General features: G+C 47.4%; 1 long non-coding RNA gene across 2 annotated transcripts in view; it reads left to right on the top strand.

Annotated features, from left to right (window-relative positions):
• The first annotated feature begins 225 nt into the window (after positions 1-225).
• The window catches only part of LOC106629496 (uncharacterized), a 189,201-nt gene continuing 172,506 nt past the window's right edge, over positions 226-16,920 (top strand). The window contains exons 1-2 of one of the 2 annotated variants that reach the window (XR_012583004.1): positions 226-356; positions 497-607. This is a non-coding gene — a long non-coding RNA (uncharacterized LOC106629496). Of the gene's footprint in view, positions 608-16,920 lie in introns of both variants that reach the window. The other variant, XR_012583002.1, reaches the window with a different exon arrangement.

The raw sequence follows: 16,920 nt of genomic DNA on the forward strand, positions 1-16,920 counted from the left end.
CTCCTGCTTTTGCACCCTTGTGCTCTTTTTCCCTTTCTCCCTTCTGCTTTGCCAGCTTTAACATTTTTAATTAAATTACAAGCTTCAATAATGTTTTCCTAACTACAGTTCCCAGCTTCCTTGTGGAGTAGTGTGTGGAAAGGTATAATTTTGCAAACAGTTTCTTTAAGAGCTGGGCCTGAAGTACCATCAGCGATGTGTGTGAATAGAAAAAGAAACACCTCCACAAAAGAAGGGATTGTTAATGGAGGACAATCCAAAGGGGGCCCACTAAGGCCTGTCCTTTACAATAAGGATGGAGGGAGATGATTTGAATGCAGGGGGCCCTACTTGCAAATCTGGACAAAAACAAAATGGTAATAAGGGTTGAATCCCTCACTGGTCAAAGCAGTGGGCAGCAACTGGTCTCTTTAACTCCCCCCACCCCCTCCTTCTCCCAAATCAGACCCCAAACAAGAGGAACTCTCCTCCTCTTTAACTTTATTTCCTTGATTAGCTCTAAAAAAATAATCACCCGGCTGGACCTGGGGGAAATTTCTGAGGGCCGTTTGAAAGGAGCGGGCTCCTGTTCTGCAGGTGCCGAGGGGACGCGCCTCGCTGCGGGCAGGTAAGCACCCGGGGGCTTCTCTTTCTTAGCACGGGGCTCTGCAGAGGCTGGAGCCGGGCTGCAGCTCCGCAGGGCCCTTCCCAGCGCCAGGGAAGGCTGCACGGAGGGAGGATGCTCCGCTGAGAGGCTCCTGCCTCCCTCCCCGCCTGCCCTGCCTCCAGATGTTGCATCATTTCGCGGGGTCAGTTCATTTTATAACGCTGCTTGTGGCTCCCTCGTCTCGGAGCCAATTAAACCCTCATGTTTGAGGGGGGATGTGGGGGGAATTGGCGATTATGGTGCTGTGTTTAAATAATGCTTGCCCCTCATTGAACAGGGTTTCTGCAAAGTGTTGGGAAACGGCTCTGGGAAAGTGGGTGCAGGCTGTGCTGTGGGAGGGGGTCTGGCTGTGAACGGGCCCTGAATGCTTGGACAGGGGGTGTGAGGGCTGGAGAATCCCTGGCTGCTGCTGCCCCCCACTCAAGGACGCTCACAATTCCCTGCCCCCCCTCCCCATCCCCATCCCCATCGCTCTGACTTTTGCTTTCTTCTGCACTCCCCCAAACTCAGCCCAGCTGTGGATGTACAGTCAGGGTGGGGAGGTGCAGGAGGGGGAGGTCAGGGCTCCCCCCATCCCTTGGACCAGCCTTTGACCCCCCCAGGCCTGGTGCCCCTGCCCTTCTCCCCAGTCTCTGCTCAGGGCACCCCACAGTCAAGCACAGATCTGCTTTTGGGGGTGAAAATTGGAACAAATCCCCCCATGGCTCTGGTGAGCACAGCCACAACCCCTGTCCCACGCATGTGTCGCTGCCCAGGTGTTGGGGCAGCTTTACAGCTCCTTCCTCGTGGATGTGCTGAGTGAACTGGAGCTTATTTATATATTTATATGACATATATATAGTGGGGTGGCACATCTCCCTGCATGGCCAGGCTGTGTGTGTGAGTTCACGCTGTAACACCCCGTGTGCTCCATATCCCCCAGCTGCACTGGTGCAGCCTGCAGGGCTCACTCAGAGCCTGCAGGACACATCTCCTTCATGGAGGTGTTTTGCAGAATGGATCTGTAAAATCCCTGCAGCTCCCGTGGGCTCTGAGCTGGGCCAGCTGTGCTGCTGTCCATCTGTCCAGGCACAAGGACGCATTTTGCCCTCAGAGGTGTCGTTTCTCCATTCCATGTGTGAATTCTGATGTTGTTCCCTCAGCTTCCCTGCAGAAGTTGTGCAGCTCGATCATTCCTCCACTTGGGAGAGGTGACTGAACAGGGGCTGAGCCAAGGCTGAGCTGGAGACCCCCATTCACTCAGTGGGGCTGGAGCAGCCCTATGCCCCTTTTCTCTAACCCCACATCCCTTCCTGCAGGTGTCTTCAATACTCAGGGTGTGGAAGAGCAGTCTGACATTAGGGAGTGCCCCTGGTAGGCTATGGGAAAAGCTTTTTCCTAAGAAAAAAGGAAAAAAAAAAAAAAAAGAAAAAGCACCAAATTTCTGACTGGTGTTTTGCTCTCAGGAAATGTGTTTATCCTGAGCTATCCCTAGGAATGTGGCCTTGGCCATGAGGGCTTTGGAGGGATTGTTTTACCCTAAGGAATGGGGTGAAAACAGGGTTGGCGTTGTGGGTTTCCCTCCTCACTTACTGAATCAACCCATCCCTAGAAAAGGTCCCAGCAAAGGGATCAGGCACATTCCTGTGTCTAATGCCACTCTCCAGACAACTGCTGAGGGGAGAAATACCCATTAGTGCTTTCCTGAGCATCCCTGTCTCCCCTTTTCCCCCTTCCTTTATTTACCAAAAAGCGCTTAGGGAGGGAAAAAATATCTGCCTGAGTGGGAGGGATTTTCACCTTTCCTTATACATTTACCCTAAAAATACGAGCCCCGAACGGAGGTAGGAGCCTGTTTGGTCCAGGGGAGCTTCCCAAAGACGATCAGCTGGTGTGAGCAGCCCTGCACTGCTCCGAGCCGCGGCAGCAGCGCCCGAGCCGCAGCATCCCGAGCTGGGCTGGGGATGAGGCAGCGCAGGTACCTCGGGTACCACCCCGCAAACATCCCTGCCCTGCCCTCCTCTGTGACAGGAGTGACAGTCTGAGTGAAAGGAAGGCACCTCCGAGGTGATTACGACAGAGTAAAAACTCCTTCATCTCTGCTGCTGCAGCGTCACCTCGGTATTTTCTCCAGCGGAGTTTTAGCGGGGTGGGGGAAACATTTTGTGTGTGCAGTGAACTGCTGCTTTGGTGCTGCCTCCGACCATCAGCCCTGTCTAACTGGAATTGTGGGTAGAGGGGTTCATCTCGGGGGTGGCTGTGCTGCGTTGGGGGCTGTGGTTTCCAGTGCAAGCCCTGGTGCTGCAGGAGGGATGCTGGGGATGCTCGGGTGTGGGGGTTTGCCAGTCCTGCTCCCCCCTCTGTGTAATGTGCTGATAATCTCACATTAATGCCGAGATCTAAGGCAGAGAAATAATGCAAAATAATTCTTTGCACGGGGAGAATTCGTATAATGGGAAATGCAAACTCCAATGTTGCTCCTTCAGACAAAACAAGACCATATTTAACAATGCCTTGTTAAAAATAAAGAGGAAATCTATTAATGTAATAACTAAATTGCTATTATAGGCATCAAAGCACCCTGATGCTTTGAGGTAACTTTATTTCCATCAGTCTTTTTAAAGAGCACAACATTAAAAAAAATAAAATCCCCCACCATCCCGCCTCACCCAAACGCTGCCATTTTACTCATTAATTTTGTAATTAATCAGTTAAGAAGTTCTGACTTATTGGATTAAAGGGACGGGGAAATGCAATTCCGCCCAGCCTCATTTTAATAGGCGATTGTGAAATTGCTCTTTTGAGTCTCCCTGCCTCGGCTCCGCGCCGGGGTGAGGGGGCGGCGGCCACGGGAGCGCCGGGGCCGGGGGGACCCTCGGGGGGATTCTGCCCAGTCCTGGCTCGGGGAGGGCTCAGGGAAGCGGCTCTCACCCCTCTGCGGCTGGGGAAAGCAGCGCTGGGTGGGCACAGGGCGTGCTCCTGTCCCCGCGGTGCCAGAGCATCCCTCCCGCCTGCGGGCACAGAGGGGTTTCTGCCCCTCCGCTTGCATAGACACCGTGCTTGGCCCAAAATGCAGGGACAGAGACCCTATTTCCCCGCTCAGCCTCCCCCGAGCTTGTCCCTGCTCTCCCTGCCTGTCCCTGTCCCTGCCCTGTCCTTGTGTCCTTGTCCTGCCTGTGCCTGCCTGGCTGGATGCTGCCCTGGTTGTGCCACCCTGCTCCTGCCCTGTCCCTGTCACTGTCCCTGTGCCCTCCCCGAGCCTCGGGCTCCCCTCCGGCAGTGGCCGCTGTCCTGGTCCCCGTGGGTGGCTTTGGGAGGAGATCGGCAGCACTTTGGGATGGATAAACCGCAGAGCCCACTCAGCCATCGAGCTCTCGGGGGTGGCTTTCGAGGGGACCCGGCCTTTCCCCACCGCCCATCAAAGGGCGCTTGGTTTTTCCCCTAAACCGAGCCCTGAGTGCGGCTGGTGTGTCCCCAGAGTGGCAGCCCCGGGTGTCACAGCCCGGTGTCCTGCAAAGCGCTCGGGGTTTGTCCTCGCCGCGGTCCCCGCGCTGTCACAGCGGGCAGGGCGCTGCAGCCTCGGCTGCCGGGGAGAGCCTGCCCAGCCGTGCGCACCCAGCCCGGGCACCGGCAGGAGCCAAAGAAAACTGACAGGGACATTGCTTTAATTTTTTAAAAAAATTTCAATTTTTTTTTTTTTTTACAATACACGCTTTGCAATTACACACGTCCAATGGATCATTTCTCTACCTCTGCCTTTGATCTTTTCAAAACTAGACAGCTTTATAAATATCATCCCTCTGTTTTCAGCCATTTTGCAGTTCTTGTACAATTAATGTACTGCAGCAATCCACTTCTTTTCTTCTTCTTCTTCCAGTTCTTTCCAGGGCAAACAGGCACTCCTGTCCACACTGTCCCAGTGAGATTTATTTCTTCTCTCTGCTTGTGTCATCACCAACACCCTAGAATAAAAACGTACATATTTTGCTGGACAATTTTGATGAAATCGGGGATGAGGTGTAAAGCCGCTGCCCCGACCTTACCACACAAAGTCTGTTACTATTATTAATCTGTAAACTCCACAAAACTTACATACATAAATGCATGATTTAGCTAATTATTTACTAAAGATTTTTTTTTAGCAGTGCAGCAAATCTCTGGAGTTTCTGCATTTGCTTTGCACTTAAAAGAAGTTGGTGCAAATGAAATCAGCACATTAAAGTGCATCTTTCATTAGAGGACAGGGAGCAGGGAGGAAATCTGTCCCACCTGTCTCCATGCCATTTATCAGGTGACCTTGGAGCACTTCATTCATGTGGAGTTCTGTGCTTATTCTTATTCCTCTTATTATTATCTCCTCTTCTTTACCTCCTCGTTGTCAAAATTCCCAGCCTCTCCCAAGGCATTCAGGGAAAATCCTTAGGGTTAAAGTATTTTCCTTGGTTTTGCTGCTAGAGATGTGGGCTGGAGCCTCCAGAGCTGGAAGGGGCAGGGTGAGGGGGCAGAGGAATGGGAATCCACACCAGGTTCTCCAGCACTGAGGGAAATTCTGCTTCTCATTTGATGGAGGAAGTAAAAAGTAAAAAAGCAAGGGTTTTTCGAGGAGAGGGGATGGGGTGGGAGGTTAAGCGATATTGAGTGGTTTTTACATAAAAAAACCCACAGTAAATGTTGTGCCTTGTCTTGCTCTGCACAGACGTGCGAGGAAGGGAGAGCTGGGGAGGTGGCTGTGGCAGGGAGCCCTTGCAGGACCTGCCTGTGGAGATGTCAGGTCCAGGCTCAGCTCACTGCCAGCAGGGAAGGATTAGCTGAATGTCACCCTCCCTGCCAGTGAAACCTTTCTCTATCACTTCCAGCCCTGCCTCTTACCCTGCTTGGCTTCTCCTGCCCTGTCCCCCTAAACCATTTCCATTGTTCCTTGTAAAAAGATGAGCAGACAGACACCTTGTCCTGCCTCTTTCTTTTCTTTCTCTCTTTCCCTTGCATTGGTCTCTGCTCTTGCACTTCTCTCTGGCAGTCCCTGCCCTCTGGCCCTCTGCAAACCTTTTCTATGAGTGAGCTGCTCTTGGTGGGCATGAAGGCAAAAATCCAGCTGGAGATGGTAAATTCCACTGGTTTGGCTCCTCTGCCCCTGCAGATCTTTCCTCAGTGAGACACAAGAGAGAGAGATCATAAAGGCATTTTCTCACTCAGCCTAAGCCATGAATTTTAAGTCCTCAGGACAGAGACTATTTCATATTGTGTGTGTTTGTGCAGATTCAGCACAAGGCAGCAACCACACTGTTATTTTCCCAGTATTTCCACTTCCCTGACTCCTACAGTGCCACTGTTTCATCTTTACTGGAGAGATGTATTTTTCACATGGCTGGTTTTTTTTCTCCCACGCATTTGTCTGACTTGCTCTTTGGGGTTTATAGTTTAAGACATATTGTTTATTATTTATCATATTAATAACAGGTATCGTCCTGCTGTAGCAATTAAATAGTTACAGAACCCATTCTGGTCTGGTCAGCCAGAATGCCCCATATGGCAGTAATATACCTCAGAATGCACAGAGATAAATATGAACAGAGCCAGGCACTAAATGTTAGGTTTAGCTTCCCATAAACTTAAATATGTGCATTTCTTACCCAGTAGGATCCTCCACAGACCCATAAAGCAAGTGACAGAGTGATCTCCTCTTAAGATGCTCTAAGAGCTTGGAGAAATTTGTTAAGAGTGCTACTTCTGTAGGCACTTGTTACCATGAATCCATGATGAGATTCATTGTTTGCCTTTCCATCCACTTCCCTGGGCTTTCCCAAGCCCGCTGCAGCCTCTCCTTGGAATCAGGGCATCCATTTGTGACACTGGGTTTTGTGAGGCAGTGCCTAAAAGGATCAGGACCTTCACTGGATTGCAAAAAGGTCCTTGTGCCACCCTGCTGCACCCCCTCACCTGCCCGAGAGTTGCTGTAACTGGGGCAGATGCCTGGGCCAACGCACACCCCAGATGGTGCAGCACATGGATGTTAAACTCAAAGTAGTAGAGCCCAGCCTGCCTGAGAAAGCATCTCCCCACTCATCCATCCTTCACTGACTCCCTACTCGGCAGCAGATGTGATTTCATTATGGCACAAGGAGTTCCCAAGGCTCAGCGAGGCTGGCGGCGGCAGAGACCCTTCGCTGCATTGAATCACAGCCATTTGCAAATGCCAAGTGGATTTTTCTCCCTCTCAAATCAAGGAGAGAGGCTGAAGATAGTGAGAAGAAAGCCGAAGATGTGGAAGGTCTGAAGGGTGTTTTCCATGCCTGAAGGTCTGTGTTAGGTTTAGCTGGGGCAGCCAGAGCTCTCCATCCCTGCATCCCCACCGCCCTTATGATGAAAGCAGAGGAGTCAAATTTTCAGCCTATTCAGTTTGCTCCTTTCCCATGACATGACAGTTTTAGTCCAGCAGAAAATTCATTATTTTATGGCCTGATTTAATTCCTGGACTTTTCCTTCCCCTCAGACTCTGTTGCTCTCTTGCATGTGTGATAATTCAAGCTAATTGTGAATTAGCAGAGCCAAATCCTGCGCGGCGCAGAGCTGACCACGGCCATCCCTCACAGACCCTCAGAGTGGGAGGCTCCATGCAGCCACCACTGAAAACAATATTAATCACTTCCTTTCACCTTGCTGCCACTTAGCCCAGATCATAGTTAGAGCCAACCCAAGGACAAGATTAAAAACCTCACATCAGTGAGCTCAGATCCCAATGAAATCTGCAGAGCTTAACCAGCCCCTGCCAGCCGGGGATGGAAGGTGACTCCTGGGCCACACTGGTATCTCTGGGGTGTTTGATCCCAAGATTGGAAGCTTCTAGACAGGCCACAAATGGAAAAGTGATGGTTATCCATACTTTAAATATCTTCTTCTGTCTTGGTGATAGAAACCTTTAAAAGGTTAAAAAAATAAGTGATTTGTTGGAGTCAGAGTAAATAGTACCAGAAAAAAGGTGCTCGCTCACAAAAATGTGAGTATTTTCTCCTTTTTACTTTCTTTCTTCCCTCTGTGTCTCAAGAACAAATTTTATTCAGACCCCAAAGTCTAAACTGGACATAGTCTTATGGAAGTGGACCATGAAATTCTAAAATTTCTTTTAAAAAGGAAAAATACTATTTTTTGGGGCATGATTTCAACAAATCTAATTTCTACACATGAATACACACCCCAAATTTCAGTGAGGCATCTTTGCCCTGAAAAGATCAAGCTCTGAATATTTTTCAGAATTCCTCTGTAGGAATTTGTATGACCTGGTCAGATAGTTTTAAATTCCAGTGTTGGGAAAATGAAACAAACTGTTCATGACCTAGAATGTGTGTATGGAAAGAATCAGATGATATAGCTACAAGGTCATAAATACTGAGAATATTAAAATTAATAGCAGAGCTCTTGAGTTAATGAAAAGCCAGTTAGGGCAATAAACATCTAAAAGAACAGATATGAGCAAACATCCATCTTAGTTCATAGAAGAAGGGCTGTTTACAGCTCTCCCAGATTTTAGGGCCAGTTCCTGTTGGAGTGGGCAGCAACTGAGTGATTCAGATGGTTGTGGTGCTGGAATTTCTCAATGATGTACAAATGAGTCCAACAATGGGTGTCCCTGGCTGGCTGCTGGGTATCCATGAAAACCAGAGATGCTGCACTCTCCTGATCCAACACGTGTGTGGCTCTGTTCCTGCCCCTGACAGCCTGGGCACAGCCTCAGCTAATGGCTTATACACAAGGGAAATGTGAATATATGACAAAAGAGAGTCCAGCTCCAACCCTGAAGGCAGAGCTTGAAATCTCCTCTGTGTTAATATCCAGCCCTGGCCTCTCTGCACAGCTGAGTCTGTGTATTCAAATAACAGCAGGTCAGGCAAGAATATCTCTCATCCCTGATTTTATTCCTCTCCAGCCTCTCTCTGCACATGTTTTTTATCCAGCAGAGAGCTCATGCCAAGTTAAGCATTCACCTCTGTGGGGTGATGTCCACCTTGGCCACTTTGTGCTGCATCCAGGGGACAATCTGTGTGTCCCCAGAGCACTGAATGTCACCCCAGGTGCAAGTGGGGAAGGGAAGAAGGATGCAGTTTGCATTTTAAATCCTGAAAACATATTTTAAGGGCTCTGCTTCTGTCTGTTCTCTAGTTTCTGAGAAAAACTCAGCTAAGGGAAGATTTTGGTAGAAACCCAAAACTGACATTCGCCTGCCTTTTCCAGGTAATGCATATGCATGCATGCAAAACTCAGGCATTGGTTGTTTCTGCCTCAGGATTAAAAGCTATGGCATGCACAGAAATAGAAGCCCATCTTTACAAAATTGCCTTTGAAAATTCCATATGCCAGTTGCATACCCTGCAAAGATGTAGAGCTTGAGTAGTGGTACAGGGATGGGGCTGCCAGCCAGGAGCATGAGCAGTAAGCTCAGCTTCCCTGCAGGTCTGTTCTTTGTCTTTGGGTCATTTTTCCTTCCCCAGCCTGTTCTTCCATCTCTGAAAGTGAGGAGGTTAATGCTAAGTATTTATTTGTGTCTCAGAACAGTCCTCAACGGCAGCACTTTGTTTGTGACCAGGAGCTTGACCCCACGTCTGCCAAAATAACCTGAATTCCTGTGAAGGGACTTTTATGTTTAGCATGTACAAGAAATACAGAGATGGCTCTGGAAGCTGCTGCTTGAAACCCAGGTGGGTTTTAAAGAGCTAAATGGCACATCAGATTACCAGGAGTTATGTCAGAAGATGATGTGTAGGAAAACCAGGAAAAAATGTGAGAGTATTTTGGTAGAGAAATAAAAGTACCCCAAGCCCCTCTGCAATTTCAGCCCAGAGGCAGCCCTGACTGTGGCTGTTGCTAGGAAAACAGCAAAACCCAAGTCCTGCTTGTTCTCCATCCCACTCTGAACGACTTCTGGGTAGAATAAATCTTCCCCGCTTTTAAAATAAATGAGAGAGCTTCACAATGCCAAGGCCATTTAAATTTACAGCGAAATAACTCCAGGAACCGATCCGGGCTGCAATCTGCATTCCCAGTGTTTTCCTGCAGCTGAGAAACACACAGTTACACTTTTGGCTCCTGGCTTGGGGTGAGCGCCCAGCCCCGTGCCCTGGGAGGATGACTGGAATGTAAAATCCAGCCTGAACCAAAGGAACCCTCCGGGGCAGGGAATGGCATTTTCCTTTCCCGGCAGGATGCAAAGGGAGCATCCCGGGCCGGGTCACACCCTGCCAGGGGTTTGTGATGGGGCAGCAGGGCTGGGCTGTGCTCCCACCTGCTGCCCCCAAACAGGGCTTTGTTCCCCACAAAAGATGAACAAACCTTGCCGGGGATGCTGCGAGCGGGGCAGGAGGGATTCAGGGATTCAGCAGCTCAAGGGTTCGTGGTTTTTGTGAAGCACAATCAAAACAAAACAAAAAAAACCAACACCAAACCAAACCAATCCCCCCTCACCTGGACAAAACAAACCAGAGGGAGGCTGTAGATAAAACCTGAAATTATTTAGGGTTTGAGTTTTCAGTCAGGAGACTGGAAATAGCGAAAGGGTTTTCTCTTGTCCTTCCCTGAGCGGTGTTGCAGTATTTTGGGAGATGCATTTTTCCTCTTTCCAGGCTTCTCCCACAGAAAGGATTTCTTTGGGTTGTTTTGGGAGGTCTGGGAATTGCTATTTTCTCTCCCTTCAAAGCTCCTGTTGGAAATGTCAGGACCCTTCCTGTCGATTTTCCTCACCATTCATTAATGCGTTTGATTTAGTTTTGTTTGATGGAAAAGAGGTGTTTTCTCCTTATTTCTAGCAAAATTCTCCAGTCTGCTTCTGTAGCTGCTGCAGCTTTATTTTTGAAAACACGGCTTTTTAATCTGAGAAAGCATTTTGAAGTGGCAAGTTTTTAGTATGGAAATTTGAATTTGCTATAAATGAGCTTTAAATGTGTTTGTGTGAGTCTTATTACAGAAGTTTTCTATTTCCCAGAACTTTCCCGATGTTAAAGTCAATCAAAGGAGATAGTCCTGTGGAAGGATGGTGGAAAATACGCTCTGTAGAAATAATTTAAATAGGTTTAGTCTTTTTTGAAAAATTTCAGCATTTTGGGATCTGGGTTGGAGCCTCCTTCTCCTGTGATTAACTGGGGCATCCCTGTTGTCTTGATGGAAGTATAAATCAGTGCCTTGTTGCTAAAATCTTTTGAAGTCAGTTTGGAGATTGAATGCCCAGACAGAAATTGCTAACATGAAGCTGTAGAATCCTGGAAAAAAAATTTAAAAATTATGTTATCAGGCAGCTAAAAGTGACTGCCTGCTCAGAATGGTCTTGGAACAGAGATAGGTGAGTGGAATGAGAATGTGACCACCCATAAATTGGGCGTGAGGCTACAATATTTTTTGCAATATTTGTGTTTTCAGATCTGGAGCTCAAAAACAGGGTTTGAAGTTTTTGTATCCATTGTGAGCAGACTTAGAGAATCTCCAGGTTCCTGCAGGATATGGCCTCATCCTTTGGGTAGATAAAGTGGCAATAGAGGAGTGGCAAAGGAAATGAAAGGGATGAAAGGAAGATGCAGATTAAATAGGATTTTCACTCACTTCTCTTTCCTTGCATTGGGGTAATTTCTATTTTATTTATGAATGTTGAAGAAAATAGCTTCCTTTTTTCCCTCTAACAAAAAAACAAAAAAAAAAAAAAACCAAAACAAACAAACAAAAAAAAAAAAAACCCACCCCCAATCCCCACCAAAAGCCAAATGGAAATTAGAGCTGGTTTGAACTGAGAAATCAACATTTGAAAACTCAGCTGAACTTACCCATTCCCCTTCCTGTCATTATTCTGCATAGGCTGGATCCATTTTCCCCCACTGCAATCAGCTGTGAAGGAGAACTTCCATCGATTTCAGCAGGAACAAGCTAGAACATGTTAGATTTAAATATCTGAATCCTCAGCTGCGCTACCTAAGCATGTCAATCTGTCTTAATACTTTATTTCAGGTTGTTATATCAACAAAATTCAGTGATATGCTACAACAAAATTGCATTACATGCTCTCTCTGTGTTTTGAGCTGTCGTGCTCCATAGGCAGTGGCATCCCTCCTCTGTGTGTGACTGTATGTGAGCCCTGTCTCTAAATATATTTCAGATATGTTACATTTTTAATTCTTCAAGGAAAAAAAAGAAAAACAAAAAAACCAAAATCCTGGAACAACAACCAACCAAACACACACATTTCTTGGATTGTGAAAACAGATTCTCTCGAAATTGTGTCTCAAACAACACAGAGAGAAAGAGCAAAAGCTCTGGGGTTGGGTATGAGCTGCCAGACATCACAGAGAGCAGCACTACAGGCTCCTCCAGCCAAAAGAGAATCCAAATTAGTGACCTATATTGGGGATAAACCGGTCATGCACCACAAACATGATTCTGTAATTAAAACCTTCCCTGCTACAGACACAATTGATGCCCAGTGTGCACGCCGAGGCATACAGAGCAAAACAACTGCACTGGGAGAGTTAACTTTTGAAATGTAGTTGGGGTGAAATGTGGAGAAGAGGAGCTGGGATGTGCAGGGTAGCTCCTCTTTTCCACCGGGGCTGCTCCCAAAGCCAAGCCCAGGCTCTGCAGCATGAGCCCCCCGAGCTCGGACACGCACAGGGCTGCGGGACGGGAGCAAGGCGAGGCACAAATACAAACCAGGTCCCAACGTGGAGCCCAATCTCTCCATTATTTACAGACAGAGAGGCTGTGCATCAGCCTCTGCCGGAGTCAGACATGCAGCCCAGCTCAGAAATCCTCTTTTCCTGAAGTGGGGCTGATGCTGCAGAGCCTGTGCTTGGCTTTGGGAGCGGCCCCGGTGAATTCCAGCACCGGTGGCATCAGGAGCCTCTGCTGAGTCAGGGCGTGCTGCCGCCCCACCTCGCAGCTCTGCATCTGCTGGGAGAGGGGGGAAAGTGCATTTTTTACTGTTCAATCTGCCGAGAGCGGCGGGGCTGCGGTGGAGGCAGCGCTGTGTGCCGGGCACGGTCACTGAGAGCGGGCTCCGGCGAGGCTTTCTGTTCCAACACGCCGTTTAACCCTTTCAGCCTCCTGACAGTTGAATAAATAGGCAAATGAAGCAGGGCTTAATCTAGTGTCCACCCCCTTCCCAAGGCCCTGCGCTAAAGAACTTAAGGAACTAATTGCTTCTGTATTGCTATTGCTGCCCAGCCACTGCTGAAAGCCTCCTGGAGGTTTGCCTTGGGTCTGTGCTCTGCGTGCCAGCCTGATTTTGTTAGAATTTGCTATATTTCCATATTAAAACAGCCAGGCCGAGGGGGGTGAAAAAAATGCAAGAAGAAAAGGCAAAGAAAAAGAGAGTCTCATTAAAACTGCATCATGTCACCCGGCTGAACTTCCCATCCCTCCACTTCCCCCCTCAATCAGCAGCAAGGATAACAATTAGATGTGATAGCTATTCCTAATAGGCAGCAGTTAGCGCTGGCTGCTCCAGCTCTGGCTGAAGCAGGAGATCCCTGCACCATCCCCTGCGAGGCTACAACTGAATGGGCTCCGAATAAACCTCTCCTGAGCAGAGCAGGGACCGCAGGGCTTTCCTTTCTCCATGGCTCCGGATTCTCTTCCCTCCTGGCGGAGCATCACCAGCGGGGCACTGCCCGTCCCCAGGATGGCATTGCCTGTACCCAGGGAGGGCACTGCCCATCCCCAGGCTGGGCTGAGACTCCAAACCCATCCCCTGCAGCCCAGAGAGCCCCGGCCAGGGCGGCAGCAGCGCTCGGATGCACTCAGCCAGAAAAACTTGGTATTAGGAGTGGGAGAAAAGGTCACCTTGGAGGATCAGAGATGGAGAATTAAAAGAAAGGGGCTGGGAGTAGGAGAGAGGGAGGGGGTACAGGGGGAGGCTGAGCAGGGAAGGAGGGAAGGGGACGTAGGATTTCTAAGGAGGCCTGACCCGCGAGGATAAAATATCCTGTTTTCATTGGTTCAAATGAACCATTAGGGAGAGAGTAATTTGTTGACCTTTTTGCTGCCTTATCATGAGATGAACAGCCTTAACATGGGCTTCACGTTTGCCTTAACCCCACCGTAAATCATAGACGAATCGATTTTTTCTTTTTACTTTTTTTTCCCCCCCAAAAAATATATATAAATAAAGAACAACAACCAAGAAACCAGCCTATATTTTAAGATGATTTAGCAGAGCAAGGCCAGGTAGATCCATGCACTGGGCACTCTGTGGATGTTGTCCTCTGCCTTCCTTTTTATTTTTGCTCTCTTTTGGCTGAGCAAGTGGGAACAAGGGCTGTGCAAAGGCTCAGCTTCCTTTGGGAATTCAGGCTGGAGGACAGTGATTTTCCTCTTATTTCCATCAGTCTGGCTTGGCAGTAGTTCCAATGAAGTCAGTTTGCACTCTCCTAAAGCCAGTCTCTTTCCCCAGCTCCTGCAGATAGTCTGGCATGATTTTGGCCTAAGAAAGGCAGGCCCACATGAGGGTTTGGTTGAAATGACAGTTTTAGAGTTCGCTGTGGACCTTCCATGCGAGGTTGCCATCTGTGCAAGGAAATGGAGCTCGCAGAGTTTGGAATATGTCAGCTTGCTGGGGGTGTACCCAGAGGCTGCTCATTGCTGAGCCCAAACCACGCTCAGATCTTGTGAGGCACTGGATTTTCTTGGGTTTCACTCTAAACCTTGATTCGCAAACTTTGGAGGCTTCAGAAGAGTCTGAGCACTGAATAGCAACAACAGATACACCCAATATGTTGCAGTGGAACCAAAGGTTTTTAAAAAGCACTGGAAGTTGTCTGCTCTGGCATGGGAAGAGACCACCAACAAGCTTTTCCTGTGTCCAGGTTGGCTTTGGATTATCAGTCCTAGGGTGTCCTGTGTTTGCTGTGAAGCAATTCCTGGCAATTCCTGCCCTTTGAGGGAATTCAGCCTCACCTGCAGCTCCTCAGCTGCAGCTCCCACCCAGCTGAGCCAGCCCAACAGCTCCAATCTGTCCACAGAATTTTGTACAACTTCACTCTCAATATTTTGTTGTCTCTCCTTGGCACAGCAGGGAAAACGTTCCACTCTCACACTGGAAAACATTGTCCAATTCTAAAGAGAAAATTACTTGAAATTGCAGGTTAGCCAGGATTTTTTACTTTGCGACGTTCGTGTTTCCATTGAGTCTCTTATTATAGGAAATTTAGATATGGAGCAGAAGCATCTGGCCTTCAAAGGACCCTGAAATTGCCATGGGATGTTATGATAATGCTGCTTTTATGTGACTGATCTTTTCCATTTGTCCTTTGCTCTCTAGGTAACAGCTTGGAAAATGTCACCTTTTGGTAGGTAAAGAGAATGCTGCTCTGTGTAGGGTTTGTGATACCAACTTTTATTATAATCATTCTACATGAGATGCAGATCTTCCAGCAGCCAGCAAATTCTTGTCAAATGAACCCAAATCAGGAAGGTCAAATGTTCTCATGGAGAATGCAAGATAAGGATGACTTCTGTGCCTGCTCTTGAATATAGCATCTTCTTTGATCAGAAAGATATTTTAAATTACTTCTAGCAGCAGGCTGGGTAACAATATACCCGTGTGTGCCAGGCTAAAAATAGCCCTTGGAACTGCATTTGTACTACACTGTGAAGTATGTGATTGCTGGGAGAGATTTCAGAACTTTCTTTTTTGCTTTCTGTCTTACATTAATTACACTTTCCAAACATATCTTTAACATATTGGATGTCAGGATTTCTTCCTCAAATGCATGATCACCTTGGGTTTTGGAAGGTGTTGTTGGATTTTTAGTGGTAGCTTAGCTATTATGAAGGTGGGTTTTATTACATTAAGAGTTTAAAGAAGTTATTCTTAAAATAAATTACAACTTGAATAACAAACACATAACAATAGGGTTTTGTAAAACCCTATAACAATGGCATAGGTCCTGTAGTTTAACCAAAAATCAATGAAAAATCAATTATAGAGCTTTATTTTAAAGCTTTTCCTATGCAATGCTTGCAGAGTAAACTTTACAACATGCTGTTATATGAAAAGAAAAAAATACGTTAGTAAATCCAGCTTCTAAACCAAAGAGTAAAGTGAATAAAACAGGTATTTAAAATGAATAAAACCAGAAGAAATTGCAGAGGGAAAAAAAAAATCTCTTCTAACAAGCTCTATTTTCTGTTTTTATTTATTTGTGTATTTATTTATTTAAAGCTAATTATATCCTTGTATTAAGCTTTGAAGCACAAGAATGTTTGTGTGCGTGGTGGGGCAGCAGCAGGGGCTGGAGGGCTCCCTGACACCTTGATGATGATGTTTGATCTTCATCCCCACTCACCCCCAGCTCCAAACTCAGCTCACACCTTCACCCCTTGGAATGGTGCAGAGAATTCTCAGGGACAGAAATATGGGCTTTTCAGGGAAAATCCTGGCAATTCATCCATCTTCATGCAGTCCCAGCACGCCCAGACCCTGCCCTGCCAAAAGCCACCAATGGCTCCAGCAAAGTGCAGGCAGTGGGACCAAGGCTCTGGCCATTTCTCCATGTGGTGCAGTGTCACTACAGGACACGAAAAAACTCAAGCACACACCGCTGCTCTCAAGGTGAAGGAAAAAGGGAAGTTTATTTTCTGACTCTAACATTTATAGTTTTCCAAAAGTGACAGTGGATTGGAGGGTGACAGTGCCACCTCTCCAATGACATCGGTCAAGCCGACAGTCCATCAACTTTCTCCTCCTCCATAAAGGAATGCAAAACAATGAGTTATTTACAGAAAGTGTGTGCGAAAGTTCACTACAAGAATGTCAACTTTAGAAGGCTTAGAAAATCTCAAAAAACCAGGGTAACGTTGCAGATGAAACTACAGGGACTCTGGGGTTGTGCAAATACATGATAGAATGGGGATAAGAATCTGTGTCTCCTAAGGCCCAGGGTATTTTGTACCCTCTCCCATTTGGTTGCTCTCCATGAGGCACAGCCATCCTAAAAGAAACAGTCTGGGAGGTTTTGGGGAGATGCAGCTCCTGTGAGAGCTGGGGCAGTTGATACCTTTGGAATTTCTCCATCCAACATCTCCCCACCCCTTTTGTGGCTGTTTCCCTGCTCTTACTCTGTGTGGGTGCACAATTTAATTACTGCTGTGGAATCAGGTTTTTTTGCTTTGGTTTCCTCCATATTTCTCAGAAAGAAATGTCAGTAATATGCCTGCATAGAGAGGATTGTCTTTCCAGAAGGCTGTGAAATTCACTGTTGAGAATTTTTATTAAGCCCCTTGCAATGTATGCAGTAAATACAGCCTGTAACAGCAAAAAGAGCACA

The sequence above is a fragment of the Zonotrichia albicollis genome, chromosome 17 (assembly GCF_047830755.1).
Source record: "Zonotrichia albicollis isolate bZonAlb1 chromosome 17, bZonAlb1.hap1, whole genome shotgun sequence".
NCBI lineage: Eukaryota > Metazoa > Chordata > Aves > Passeriformes > Passerellidae > Zonotrichia > Zonotrichia albicollis.